This window comes from Protopterus annectens, chromosome 3.part0 (genome assembly GCF_019279795.1).
Source record: "Protopterus annectens isolate FY-2018-M chromosome 3.part0, PAN1.0, whole genome shotgun sequence".
Lineage (NCBI taxonomy): Eukaryota > Metazoa > Chordata > Ceratodontiformes > Protopteridae > Protopterus > Protopterus annectens.
In genome coordinates, this window is record NC_056731.1 from 1,833,496,648 (window position 1) to 1,833,513,034 (window position 16,387).

The following is a 16,387-nucleotide window of genomic DNA, read 5'->3' on the forward strand; positions in this document are numbered from 1 at the left end:
ATCACAAATTAAAGGTATTTGCAGTACTGGATGGTCTCAAAGAGACAAGAGCATAGTTTCTTCTGATAGTTTTCTCAAACAGCAAGCATTTGCCTAAAACAGGAGTATCTTTAAACAGTATTAGTAGTTTGGAACTCAACATATTAGACAGAAAAATATATGTGATTGCTTTAAGTAGTTCATGAGATGATTGATGTAGGGTTAAGGCCATGGAAGGTTGTAAAGGATCTCTGGATACCTTGAAAAGGTCTCAGCTACTTGTCATTTATTGCTGCAACATACCCCATCAACCTGAAAGGTAATAGCTGGGCAAGTCAAGAGTTCCTAGGTTCATACTAGGCTAGCTGCCTTTGTCGACCATTTTAAGCCTAGTCACTTTCCCTTAGTGAGAACCAAACCCTGTGCCTCTCACCTATGTGGTAATCACTTTAACCATTATGCCAGCTCCCAACCCAAAGACTGGCTAATAACCACTGGCTAGAATCAAACCTTACACCTGGTACTTGTGAGGTAAAGACCTTAACCATTACACCAGCCCTACCCTACCCTGCTTTAATCAACATTTGAGATAATTAGTCTCCCTTTGGAAATTCCTGTGGTGGTTAGAGGCCTATATATGGTTCTGCCTTGGAAATGTACTTCTAGCCTTTGTTACACCTCTTTTTCACGTAATTTCACAGGCAAATTATATAGGTTTTATTCAGTATTATAACCTGTCTTTTTAAGCAGGGTTTAGCCATTTTAATATAAAGGAAACACAAATTTGAAGTGTAAACCAAGGTTCAGACTAATGTCAGAATCTAGAACAAGTGTAAGTACTAATTTTGGAGAGGAAGAGTTTAATTAAGGCAGTCTTCTAGTGTTTATTTGCATACTGTCTGGCACAGAACTGAGGACAAGTCCTTAAATGCATGAGTTGCTGTTGCAACAAGAACAAGTTCACTTTCCTTTTGCAGTTTGGATTAAAAGAAAAAACTGCCATTACTTTAAGTTAGAACTTTATAAGGACCGATTACTTAATGTAGGAGATTGAACTACAAGCTGAAATAGTTTATAGGAATTGATTCCTAAGATCTGATCTAGTATTGTATGTTTTTTTATTTCAGGTTGGGTCTAGTGGGAAGGTATGGCCTTCCAATGTTTCAGGAGGCAGCTACTTAATGATTCTGTAGTGGGGACCAATGTTGATTAAAATCTCCCGTAAGGATCACATCATGAATTAAATAAAGTGACAACAGAATGAAGTGAGGTCTGCGGTGGGAGTGACAGATGTGTTTAAGATGGAGGTGGGATTACATCAAGGATCAGCTCTGAGCCCTTTCTTATCTGCAATGGTGATGGACAAGTTGACAGCCAAGATCAGACAGGCATCCCCGTGGACTATGATGTTTGCAGATGACATTGTGATCTGTAGTGAGAGTAGGGAACAGGTGAAGGAGACCCTGGAGAGGTAGAGATATGCTCTAGAGAGAAGAGAAATGAAGGTCAGCAGGCCTAAGACAGAATAGATGTGTGTGAATGAGAGGGAGGATAGAGGAATGGTGAGGATTCAGGGAGTAGTGGTGGTGAAGGTGGATGAGTTTAAATACTTGGGATTAACAGTTCAGAGTAACGGAGAGTATGGAAGAGAGGTGAAGAAGAGAGTACAGGCAGGATGGAGTGGGTGGAGAAGAGTGTCAGGAGTGATTTGTGACAGACGAGTACCAGTAAGAGTGAAAGGGAAGGTCTACAAGAGGGCAGTGAGACCAGCTATGTTATATGGGTTGGAGACAGTGGCACTGACAAAGAGGCAGGAGTCAGAGCTTGACGTGGCAGAGTTGAAGATGTTAAGATTTGCACTGGGTGTGACAAGGATGGACAGGATTAGGAATAAGTATATTAGAGGGTCAGCCCAGGTTGGAAGGTTTGGAGACAAAGCCAGAGAGGCAAGATTACGTTGGTTTAGACATGTGCTGAGGATGGATGCAGAGTATATTGGGAAAAAGATGTTAAGGATGAAGCTACCAGGTAACAGGAAAAAGAGGAAGGCCTAAGATAAGGTTTATGGATGTGGTGAGAGAGAACATGCAGGTGGTTGGTGTGACAGAGCAAGAGGCAGAGGACAGGAAGAAATGGAAACAGTTGATCTGCTGTGGTGACCCCTAATGGGAGCAGCTGAAAGAAGAAGAAGAAGAAGAAGAAGAAGAAGAAGAAGAAGAAGAAGAAGAAGAAGAAGAAGAAGAAGAAGACAACAGAATGAAGTGGCTTTCCAATTTTTTTTTTTTTTTTTTTTTTTTTGTGGATGGGGGCTGGGCTGTCATCCATGGAAGATTTATTTTTGTTTCCAATTCCATTCTCAAAGAGCAGAACAGCTTCTGCTACTTGTTGTAAAACAGTAGAACTTTGTTCTGCAGATACCTGTTTGAAATTCCATGGCTTCATCATGAATTATAGTTTAGACATTCAGTCTAGGTCCAGAGCTAAACTTAGAACTGGAATCTGAAATGAAATGCTTTGGAATCTGGAATGAAATGCTTGTACTAAAGCTCCACCTACTCTTTTGTATTTCTGAATTACTTCAGTGAAAAGTAATGACCTGCTGCCTAAGATTTGACTGAAAAAGTTAAGCTGTTATGTGGAAGGGTACTGTACTTCCACATCTTTGATGACTTTTCAGCCAGCAGGTCCACAAGTCAGTCACTTTACTATCAGGGTTGTATAACCCTGCAGTGATTTTGATTCTTCTGTCTCTGTTAAGCTGTGTTTTGACCTTGTCCTGTGCAACACCAGATAAGGTTCCTTGTAAAGAATGGCCTGTATCTTGGAAATCAAATGTAAGAAATAAAGTCTGCTAGGAACATCATCTTCCACCTTAAGAAAAATACCTTTCAAGACATTTGCCTCAAGTCCAACAAAGATGCTGATTTGAAAGTTAGACAAGACAGGAGGTCAATTGTGAAATGAAGGCTCTGTGGAAAATGAAGAAGGGCTTATCATAATTGGCTGAAGGTGAAGAATTTTTCAGAGTAACTGCTTTAACCATGTTTGAGTCATAGTCCTACCTTAAACCAGATAATGAAAAACTAAAAGGGCAAAGACATTATGGTCAAGCAAGTAAGACCAAGCAAAATAAAAAAATACCTAAGGTAAGAGAGACACTGATGGACTTATATTTATTTATTTATTTATTTATTTTACATTTGTTGACCGGGCTAGTCTGGCTGGATACATGTCCATTTTCAGCAGAGGCCCGAGGAGAAAAACCACTATATACTACTAACCATACAAAAAAAAAAAACTGCTCTAAGATATAGCTAAATCAGAAATTACAAAAATTCTATAGAAGAAGGTGTTAGTTGGCAGCCATATTAAGAAACATTATTAGCACTTTTGGGTAGTTCTGGTACAGAGCTTTTTAGCAATGTCAAGAACTTCTGCCACCCTTGCCAAAAGATCAATAGGCAGTAAACTGTCTATTCATGGCAAAGCCTTAATGAATGGTTGTCTTTACTCTTTGCTTGGAGAGCTGGACCATTATGAATTCAATGAGACTAGGTTTTCTAATCTAGGACCAGAGAACCAAGGCCTTTTGTGCCACTACTAGGTGATCGAGATGAGCCTGATTCTGTCTAATCTGAGCATTCCTATAAACCAAGTGATGAAATGGATAAGGGAAATTTGTAAGTGAAAAATACTTTTCATCTCAGACATAATATGCCCACTGCACACCCACCCTTACTCTGATGTGGGCAGCAAAGATTTGAAACTAAGGCATTTTTTTCTTGAATAGTATAGTTGAATTTCAATTTGCACAAGATTCAAAATGTCAGAAGTACAGTATATAACAAGCCAAAGATCCAGCAGGAGACTTTTGGTTTGACTCACAGAGAGTGCTAGGATTTTGCCCTCTTGTTGGATACAGTGCCACAAGGAGGCTGTACTAGTTGATGGACCACTGACCAAATCTCATAACCAAATGGCATACTTGCAATGGAGGTACTAATGTTTTCCATTGTATGCTTAGGTATTAGCTGTTGTTATTACCAATGAAAACTTCATCTCTACAATTGATTATACTCAAATCTTCCATTGTGTATTGTGGTACCAACTTCCTACTTCAAAGTTCTTTAAATTGAGAAAAAAGTGTCAACTTAAAATGGTGTTCCAGAAACCAAAATGCCTCGACACTGCTCAAAGTTCCAACACAATTGTCCAGCAGCACCTGTTGGATGATGTTCCAGTCACCCTGAAAAAAGCAAAGGTCTAAATGAAGCCTATACTATTCTAAAGATCCAGAGTAAAATGTTGTTTATTGGGGATAAAAGAAACGGAAAATTGTATTCCAAGTTGAAGCAGAAGGCTAGCAAGTCAAAGAATGGCAGCAAGTGCCCAGCAAGAAAAGTGCACCTGTAAAGGAGTGCCTGATCTTCAGGAACTCTCAAAAGACTTTCCACAGCAGAACAATCAAACAGAGATGTATTAACGGAATTATAAAATAGTCATTACTATGACAGCCAACAAGGAGAGGAGAGTTCAGGCATGAACATTTTGCAGTAGATAGACCCAGAAGGCAATCACACTGAACTCCGAGGTTCTTCCATAGGGAAAGAAACCCTGGAAATGACACAGTCTAGAACAAATCCATAAAGTAGTAACTCTTGGCTAGACACAGATTCTAAGACTCATACCTATGCAGAAATCCTACTATCTTTGCATCTATATAGGGAAATTCCACAAGATCATAAGGCTGAAGCACATCTGCAAACATGAACAAATATATCTGACAAGGCCCCTAAAAGTGAAGGATAGTATAAAAGGTTGCACTCTGTTCTGAAGGTGGTATAGAGCCCTAGATAAAATTTTTCAATCCTTTGTGCATTTTCAAATCTTAAACTGCTAATAAGCATTCACGTTTTCTGCAAACACACATCCATGGTCTAGTAACAACAGCATGACTGCATGATTACCTGGAGTGTGAACACCTAGACTCTCACATATTTCATTAATGGTTTGAGTTGCTAACCTGAAAAAAGGAGGTTAAGACCATCCCCCAGCTTTTCAGAGACAAGAACTAGTCTAGAGCAGAACTCCTGTCCTAACTCCCTTCCCACATCCTGTTTCACTAAGACAACCTGAAAAGGGGAAAATGGATAAAATGAAACTGCCTGATTATACAACAGAGGATGAATTGGAAATCAGGGGGTTGAGGTCAAGATCAGTTATTTATGCATGCATTTATTTACTTAGCATCTGCGTTTTATACCTTATCCTGAGCTGCTTCCTTTAAAACCATCTACCATAGCACTGACCTTCAGACCATTTGGATATGGCATATTCTCCAAACCCATTTAGTGCCCACAACTAAGTATAAAGACAAGGGATGGAATCAGCAGCTGAGAGGCCAAGCCCAGCATCACTTTGAAGTGTCATTTGGAAACTGGGAGAAATCTTTACCCATATGCTCCCTCACCCTAGCAGATATATCTGCAGTGATACTGTAAAGTGTCTGTGCATTTCCCCATTGTTCTGTCTATGATATCATGTCTCACATTTGTACATGGTCCCTGCCAGATTGCCATGCTGTGAGGATGGTATACCTTACCCAAATAGTGAGTGCAGCCTAGTCGCTCCATCCCTGCCTCCAAGTCAACTTTCTGACTATCGGGGTCCATCCCATACTTAGATTACTGGCAATGCTGAGGGATGTCAAGGATCTCCTCTCCTGGGCTGTCCAAGGGTTGAGGCCAGTTCTAGTAGGTGACCCTTACTGACCATGACTAGAAACAAACATCCTGAAAAGTGTTCTCCAGGCCAGGAAGAAACTCTAGAAATTCTCCCTCTTGTGAAGTCCAAAGACATGAAGGATGTAGTGAGGACAGTTTAAAATCTAAGACTAAATGCAAAACTGTCTTAGCAGACAGAGAAGATAGAATGCATTGTCTTTTCCGGGGCTTCTTCGTGGGTAGCATAGATGATTACAATCGAAAAGTGTATACACCCACTGAGAAAAAAGAAATGAGTGAGGAGATGAAAAACCTTATGATTGTTTTAACATCTGTTCATTAAGCTATAATTGACTAACCAAGAAATGCATAAAAAGTTGAGGAAACCTTCAGCCTAATATCAGTAACAAATATTAGCTAATGTACAGTTAAGTTACTTAACTTGATATCTGCACCAAAGTAGATTTTCCTTCCACTTCACCCCTACTCCAGCTACAAGAACTCAGAATCACCAAGGAATTTCCACCCCGAACTTTTAATAGTACTCATTTTAAATGTTACTGTTACTGAAGGTCAGTAAAACAAGAAATCCACCCCAAACCTTTAATAGTATTCATTTTAAATGTTACTGTTACTGAAGGTGAGTTAAACAAGAAAAGTAAACTTACAATTAATTGCCACAGTGGTTACATAACCTGAATGAATGACTGATTTATCAGTATGCCCTTCTAACCATATCCTGAGTAAAGAAAAGACTTAAAAGAAAATCATAAATTATAACCTAACCACATTTTAAAACCATATAGCCATAAGAGGACCCAAATTAGAAGTACAAATTACAAAAATAAATATGCCATTAACCACATTCATGTCGTCCTATACAATTATTAATATAAAAACAGCACAATCTCGGTTGTTGTGGAAAATTTAAAATCCATTAATGTGCTACACTACACAGATGCTAAGATATGGATTTTTATTTCATTAATAATGAAAGTCTATAAAATAAGTTGGTAAAAAGCAACATCTTTATGAAGGATAGAATAACATACCCTTTTTTGATCAGATGTATGGTAAGTGTCAATAAGATTTCTTTGAATGGACAAGCAGGTCTTGTTCTCTTTTTTAATAGCGTATGTTGTCCCTAAATAAGCAATATGTCTCTGTTACCAGTCAGCACTTTTTCATTAGATAATCTAGAATTTCTTTAAACTCTAGAACCTAAGCAACATTCTTTGTGACCAAATGTGTGATGTCAGCATGTAACCTCTCCAAGATGATTGCATAAATATAAGGCATGGCAATTTGCAAAGCTTTAAAATCATGCTTCATAAATAGTAAGCCCATAGACATGCAACTATCAAATATTTTTATACTGTGCATATTTAAAATATAAAAGTCATATTCAACAGCTCCCAATCCACATGCACTATATGAAAAAATAAAAAAAATCATAACATGCTTGTTAATTAATGACTGTACGAAGTATGCTGCTTGCATTCAATAACTGAATATTAAAAGTAACAAAAATACAAACAATGGCAACTAAGCCCCAAAGTAAGTGTCTGCAATGCATAGTTTCAAACACACTAGACATTAATAAGCAATGCACGTAAAACACAAATCACAGCAAAAATACCAATAGTCACCATAATTAATAACACAGAGGTATAGCCAGAAACTCATACTTGGCATAATTGTGTGTATTAAGTGGCAGAATTAAACTGATCCTGAGTTTATTATCTTTTAACCACTCAGCAAATCTTCAATAACTACTGTACAGCAGAATGACTTCTAAAATTTTGCAGTCAGCTAGGTACCAAACCAGAGAGGTAAGAAGGCACTAAGAAGAAACAGCCAAAATGAATGAAAATGTATCTTTATTATAAGAATGATCAAAACTGTGTTAATCAGAGACTCCAAATAATGTAACATATGTTGAAATGAGTCATTAACTACAACTACATTAACAGACTTAAAATATTGTCCATTCAGAGAGAGAGAGAGAGAGAGATACATTTTGGTATTTGGTCTTTTAGCATAATCCAAATGGAAAAGACCTCACTGGAGAATAAATGAATTATTGAGATTAACCTGAAATCCCTCTTACTGTCAGCTCTAGGGATGGTACACTACCCCCACCCCAACTTTCCTGGATAACAAGTTGTTGCTGAGAGGTAATGACAGTGGTTCTGCTACTGAAATCTGATAGGGAGAACCATGATTGCCTGTTGCATTAGTGCTAACTCCAGGGACTACTACCAAAGAAGGCCTAATGTCCAACCCAGCTTCCAGACCCCCCCCCCCCCTTGGCCAGAGAGATGTTCTCCCACCTTGACAACAGCATGCCTGTGGAATATAAGAGAAGTTTGTCCATGCTATCTGCAGCAGAATAGTCTACTCCCCCATCCTCCACCACAACCACCCAGTCTCCTGCTAAGCTACTTCCCTGCTTAGATTATTACATTTATGTTTCTATCCTACTTATCTGATCACAATACTAAATTGTTTTTCTCTCTGCTAGCTAATACTCCACACAGTGCATTCTTTACAAAAATATTTGACTTTCTATCAACTTGTATAAATTTAGTTCATTTCTAATATATGTAACTCAGGATAATTTTGTGGCATGTATATATAGTTTGTTCATTGTATTTAATTGTCTCTGGAGCTTTTCTCCTTGAGACTGCACTGAAAAAGGGTGCATACCCAGTCAGACTATCCCAGTAAACAAATGCTAAACAAATAAGTAAATAAATAATAGTATTGCAGCAGGAAATACTTGAAGATCTACAATTATGGCAAGTTCCTACTCAGCTGTATGTTCTTCATCTTTTTACTTTCAGAAGCACTTTTAGTGTCAGTAAAGCTGAAGAAATCTCATACAGAAGACTGAAAACACTTTTTTTTGCTGTTGCTGTTGCTGAATGATGTAACTTAGATTAAAACATTGAGAGATCTTTAGATGTGATGCAAAGAGATCCCTCCGTGTCTAGTAATGTATTTCTATGAAGTCATTTGTCAAACGTTGGCATTTTTCTGCTTTCAGTATCTTCTATTATGCTTTGTTGGCTTAAGGGCTACTTGAATACAGGACTACATTTCATTTGATAGCCTTTTCCCAAATTAGGATTACCAGCCTGCAGAGCTGTAAGAGTATATGTCCTTTTGTTTAAATGCCACATCTCTGCAAATCTGTTACTATAAGCTGAAAAGTTCCTTGTTTAAGAACTGCATGAAAGCAGAAAAATGTCAACCTTTGACAAATAACTTCATATAAATACATTAGTAGACACTGAGGTTGCCTGAGCAATTTTACATTTAAGTCCTTCTTCTTCTGAGAAGGAAACCAACTCCTCAGGACATTTAGATGTTTAAAATGGGCCTCTCCAAGCATAATATGAGATGGTAGGATTTGTTACTGTAACTCCATTGACAATGAGAGCAGAAAAACATTGAATTTTAATGGATGTTTTTTCTGATACTACAAGATCCTCACCTACTCTTTCATTTTCCTCATGCAGAGCATTGCATGATGGGTCATTAGAGTACAGAGGGACATGTAGAGCATTGCATGATGGGTCATTACAGTACAGAAGGATATGAGCCCTGTTATTCTTAGGGATGTTTTGGTTAAGTCAGTAACGTTCATCGTTTGAATAAAAAAAATGAAAATCCAACATCATTTGAGTCCTTTCCTGTGGGGTCGAGAACAAGTCTCTGTGTTAAAATGACCACTTGAAATCATTTTTTTACATGGCACTAAATATGCATTCTCTATGATAGAGACCTCCAGAGATTTTGTAAGGATCAAACAAGTATTGAGGTGAGGGTTAATATGCACTTCTTTAGTCTCATTTATGTAATACTATGGCTAAGCATTTTATACAGATTGTGCTTAACAGTAGAAAAGCCAAAAGACAAAGCAGCAAACTGAAAATAGGATTTTCTCATCACAAACCTTAGAACCTTCTTGTAAAATGCGGGCATGAGAATGTATGCATCTTACATGTCCAGACTAGAAAAACTTTTGCTGCATGACAGGCTAGAGGCACTGCAAGGTTTGTATCTTGAACACTTTTATTTTTACAAAGGTGTTCAGATCTAACAGGTTATATTGCTTCTTTGTGTGTTGAAGAAGGAAAATGGTATGAATAAAATTAGGAAAATACCCGGAATAAAACACTTTTGATGCTTTTTGCTTTTGGAATGAATTACAATGTCTGAATTTCTAAATATTTCAGAAACTTCACTTGTGTGGTAACTCAATCTTAATGGTATGTTTAAAAATAGGATAATCTCTATAGAATTTATATGTCTACATCAGAATTGTTTGCCAAAACTAGATATTGGTCTTTCACCAGATTCTTGAATTGTCAGTCCTCTGCCAGTATGTGAGAGTACAGTTTTCAGCCATGGCTGTTAGAAGATAGACTAAGCACAGAACAATCTCTTTGCTAACAGATTGATTTAAACGCTTCCTTCTGTTCCTTTTTAATGCCATGAAATAGTCAGACAATGCGAATGTTCCAAAATATGCTCTTATGGCAGGCTAATAGGAGAATAGTGGTTAAGCACATAAAGAAATTAAATGCATTTCACATAAAAACAAACAAATTACACAAGTCGCACAATATTCAACACTACTGCTACTCACCTGTAATGAATTTTAAACCACAACTATATTCTCAGACTATAATGCCCATCTAAATGTCAGAGATAGACAGGCAAATTTGTAAGAAGGTACAACAATAAGTGGTTCCAAGCCAAATATTCATATACTGCCGGAGGCAAGATGGAAGGAAGGGGCCTATCCTGCAGCAATCTTCCTATTATTTGTACATCTACTGTTAAACTGAGTTATCACTCAGCTTTACTATGTACATCATAAGGATCATTGCTACTAAACTCGTGTATTACTAATGGAAAATTACAAAGCAGCATAACTTACAGGGGTCATAGGGGTGGTTAATATAAACCAGTCCCTGAAGAAATGCACCAACAAGGCCTGATATGCCCATAGACTACACATTCAGTTTGTAATGTTTTGAGAAAGTGTGGATGGATGACCATGTTTCAACCTCATAGGTACCCTGATCAGACATAGTTCTAAAACAGGCTGAAATTATAGATTATGATCTGGAAAAGGGAACTACAAACTCCCCCAGTAATGCTTTATTGTATTTATCTCGACAGAAAACAATACAATAAGCTGACCAATTGGAAATAGTCTGTTTTATTAATGGATAATCATGCATTATTTCATGAAATAAGCAATCAGTTGGTCAGTCTTCCAAACAACTTTTATCCTCTCTGTTAACTGCCATGGGGCATACAGTTCATCTTTTTCAGTTGCTTTTACTACATTCTTCCCTTGTGAGCCTATTACTTTGCTTGTAATGATGATGCTGTTTTGTCTCTTGTAGAAGCATTGCATTTTATTGGAAATGTCTTCTTTTGTAGAGAAAACAAGCTAAAGTTTTCTTCATCTTTTTCCTTTTTTCCTAAATGCTGCAGAATATTTTGAAAATGCATATAAAGGAGGAAAGCCACATGAAGAAGCATTCAGAAGGTTGGCTTTAACATATTTAGAAAAAGGATTAATTCTAAGCCATAAATGCCTTCTTACTACAGAAAAAGCAACATCTCAAAAACATTTACTGAGGAGTTTTGTCAGTTGTGATTCCACATTGTCAGATCTTGGATTCAACTTATAAAACATTGTCTCTAAAGGATATATCAGTAATTTCTAACAGTCACATCACCTTCGAACATCAGAATGATAACATGCAATGTAATAGCTTTGTGCATTTCGTAGATCCTGACACTCAGATTAGCTGCAACCTTTTAACTAAAGTTATAACTTCCCTGATTTTTTATCTGATGTTAAAGTTTCTTAACTCATTACATCCAAGTGATGCCTCCAAGTGTATCTACACTTAACTCCTACTGACGCCTGTAGGCGTCAAATATTGCCTGTTCATAGTAAATATCAGCAATCAAAAACCCAGAAGCAAGATGCAGAAGATACCTTCCCCGGAATAAACACTGTCCAGCCACTAAAAATACAGTGCAAAATTTCACTGCTGAATACTCCAGCTGACCAAAACCGTCAATAAGGTTAAAAAACGAAACCAGGAATAATCCAAGGACAACATATTTAATAGACAAAATCAACACCACAAGCGCTTTCGCCTGGTATTACCAGGCTTTATCAAGTGTAACAAATAATACTTTCACATGGTATATTTAAAGTGCTTGGCTCACAACCATTGGTTAATTACTTAATGACATTGATTAATTATGTTAGCATCCATTGAATAAATTTAAAAAATACATAGAATGCATTGAGAAAAAACTTATTATAAAATGAATACAAAACTTTTAAGTTAGGTTAAAAACTGTAACAGTCTAAATACCGATAACACTTCAAATAGTAAAAAAATATTAAAAATGTACTTTTCAAAAACCAGAAGTCAAATACTGACAACTAGAGGTTGAAAATGTCTAATTTAAAAATATATGCAGTTAATATCAGCCCAGTGTGTTGCACTATAGGAGCTACTTAAACTACAAACTAAATGAATAGATAGATAGAGCAAACGCAGAGTGGTTCATATAAAGCACCATGGCCAGAACCTGCCTAGGGTGCCAGCTGAATAAAGGAAGGGAGAAAGGGAACAAACATCTAGAAGTGTGGCCTCAGACCGGAGAGGAATAAACAAGTAGGGGGGGGTTAGAAATTAATCTAGGGAAACTAGGTAGAATTCAAAGAACATTACTTCTAGCTTTAAGAATGCTGGCTAAACTTAAGTTGTCGTTTAAGCCTGGGAATCTTGTCGCATTCAGTCTCAATTGCCAGAACAATTCCCTTGAAGAAAGTGTAGTTTCCCAATCACCTCCCCTCTGGTCTGGAGAAACTTTTTCAAGGACAAAGAAACGAATGGACATGTTAGGACATACCAAGGAATGCTTAAAAAAGGCATTAGTGTCTTTTTTACTTTTGATGTCATAACTATGTTCGTATATCCTTCGTTTCAAAGCCCTTTCTGTTTTGCCCACATAGAAAGATGTGCAACCCTCAAAAACATTTACTGAGGAGTTTTGTCAGTTGTGATTCCACATTGTCAGATCTTGGATTCAACTTATAAAACATTGTCTCTAAAGGATATATCAGTAATTTCTAACAGTCACATCACCTTCGAACATCAGAATGATAACATGCAATGTAATAGCTTTGTGCATTTCGTAGATCCTGACACTCAGATTAGCTGCAACCTTTTAACTAAAGTTATAACTTCCCTGATTTTTTATCTGATGTTAAAGTTTCTTAACTCATTACATCCAAGTGATGCCTCCAAGTGTATCTACACTTAACTCCTACTGACGCCTGTAGGCGTCAAATATTGCCTGTTCATATTTGCATCAATAATTCCAAAACCATACTATGTATAAGGTTTTAAAAGATTTCATCTTAAAGCTTACATAATGGCAAACTCAACTGCATTAATAATTTGGCCTCTGTCTAGTGTAGGTAAATAGGCTTTAACGGTTATTTTTATTATATTAATTTATATAGCTATAATTTTCACATTTTTTTAAATATCTCAACAAGCAAGTAACACAGACATACCTTATTAGCCTAATATGAAAGCTGTCATCTAAATGAATAAAATGCTACTGACACTATGTTTGCAACTTGAGTGGTTGCTGAGATATTACAAATGTAATAGTTACTGTGTTTACTGTGACTTATAAAATTCAGTTTAAGATCTAGAACCTAAAGAATACTACCATTGTAAAAAATAGTTTGTGCTGGAGAGTTTGATGCATGAACATTTTTTAAATTAATTGCTGCATAGGTTCATCAGTTCATAGGTATTTACTAAGCTACTGATCTGTGGGGATCTTAAGAAGCCTAGCCTTACATTTCCATGGTAGTTTTTAGCTCTTATATTTTACATATGAATAACCTAGAGATGGGCCAAAAAAGGATATTTTGGGACATTTACATGTTTCCCCTATCCATGAGGGATTAGGGTGCTAAACTGGGGTGAATTTGCACCTAACCATACATTCATCCAAATTACATTTGAATAAATTAAGAGAATTACTTTGTTTTATGTGGAATAGAAGATGGTTCCATAGAAGCGGTACTCTGTGATGCACATTCCCTTGAGCAGGTGTTCACACAACCATTGGACTTGCAAAGTTTAATAGGTCTTGCAGGAAAGAGTCAGTTGAGGCCGTATATGTGAAGCAGAGGTCAGCTCTCAGAAGCCTGTATGATACCAAGAAGTGGGACAAAGCTTTGAGGTAATTTATATATTTTTTATAATTTAAGCCCCTGATTTTTTTAGTGAGAAAGCATTGTGGTTGCCTCATATGTTTGGACAAGCACATAACACATGGACATCATATTTAATGACCAGCCTGGTGAGACCCAAATACAGTGGACTTAGATGCCATGCCATACCTTTAGATATAAGCTGTGCAATGAAAACAGGCTTCCTAGCAATATGGCATATGTGGTGTCTAAAAGACACTTTATTGTTGACATAGGTTCAGAACAAACTAAATAAATATCCCAAGGTATAGGAAACTTAGAAATTCCTCTTACTAAATAACATAAATTTATTACAAATAAATAACAGATAAGTGCTTTCATCTTTTACAACTTTCAAAGAACCAAGACTTCATCACATTCCCCAGAATCCTGACTACAAGATCAATTGTTAGGGGTGTGGTGTCAGTGTAATAATCACAAGGGAAGTCATACTTGTTGAAGGACATGATTATACATTTCTTAGCATTTAATTTTAGTCCATTGTTTTGACACCAGCTATTTGTTTTGGAAAGGCCCTCTTGGAGAATTTTATGTCCTCTGGGGGGAGATTATGATGGCACCAAGTTTATAGGCATCTGCAAACTTGGTCAGTCATAAACCTTTAACATTTTAGTTGACCTTCAAGAAGTAAATGCCAAAATGGAGTGGCCCAAGGACTAAACCCTGGGGTATACCAATAGTGGCAGGTGTTTTGGAGGAAGGTAAGCCCACCCACCCTAATTTTCTGGGTTCTGTCAGCCATTTTTATACAACTCAACAGATGAGTGGAAAATCCAATGCAGTCACATGCTAGCAGTAGCCTCACATCACTTGCAGCTAAATAGAAATACAGCTAAATAAGAAATTCTAGTTTTCAGCTCCTCCAGTAATTAGACAGATAGTCAGTGAATGGAAAATGCATTTTCCCTAATTGACACTAGCCAAGAACCTTTAAAACTCCAAGAAAAAAACATTAAGGTAAAACAAAAATTAAAATAAAATAAAAACTGTAATATATGAACAAAAAAATAAATAAATAATGGAATGAAAGTATCCAAACCTTAAATGAAGAAATCCAGTCCAGAATCCAGTGCAATCACACACTAGCAGTAGTGTCATGGCAATTAGTGATGAAAGCATGGGGCATTAACAGAGTGATTCAGAGACAGCTGCAGAAAATTCCATCATTTATTTATTTTATTTGCTTTTGTTTACTGGAAAGTACATCTAGGAACCAAAATGCCCATTTGTACCAGAGGAAAGGAGAGAAAAGCTCTAAAACAAGGATAGAAATACATTTTTGACAATTCAAAAGGAAACCGGTCAACAAACATTATTTGCAAAGTATTTCAAAACAACAGTCAACAAACATTATTGACAAAACATATCAGATTAAAGAAATACATGTTTTTAAGATAGTGTGAGTAGAATCAACAATACTACATTGATACACCTGTATAGTATCCATAGTGGACAGAGTTAGGATTGTAAACTTCAGACTATAGGCGTGCTTCATTTGCACAGTTTATTAGTTACCAGGTGATATTTTGGGCAGCTCTGAATTGTTGCAGGTTATTTAAAAGCCACATTTGTTCTGGAAGTCTGTTTCATGACTTAGAGATGGCAACAGAGAATTACGAATCACCTTAATAATTATAAGATTTATTAACTAAAGTTAGGATCTTAGGGTTCTTTTCGGTGCATGCCATTGGATGAGAATTGACAGCAATGGTATTTTAAGTGGATGGTGAAATATTTTGTGTGCTTTGAGTAGGTGGGAGAGGGTGATGTCTTGAAGCTCAAGAAAGTTGAGGGTATTGAGCCATGTAGAGATGGCAGTGGTTTGGGAGGCTGCAGACAAATTTGTTAGTTTTGTTGTAGGTCCTTTCTAGTTTGTGTTTGGTGGAAGAGTTGAGATTAGTGAATATTGTTGAGGCTTATAAGAGGGTAGGAAGGAGAAGGGAGGTGGCAGCTATTTTTTACTATGATCACTTAGTAGGTGTTTTGCTCTGTAAAATGAGCCTAGTTTGCAAAGTGTCTTTTTGACTTCAATATCAATGTACCAATCAAAGTTTAGCATGCCATCAAGGATAACTCCTAGAAATTTTGTATTGGTGACATTTTCAATTTTTGTGTTGTTTAAGAAGCTAATATTAAGGTCAGTGTTGTTTTGATTTATGTTTTAAGAAAGGAATAGGATTAGTTTGGTTTTGTTTGTGTTGAAGAGCAACTGAGATTTATTTAGACAGTTTTCTCGAAGGTAAACGCTTCTTGTTTTATGGTTTATGAGGTGGGAAGAATTGGGGGGTCAAGCAAACTAAAGTTGAGTCATTAGCATATTGCATTATGGTGGCGTGTT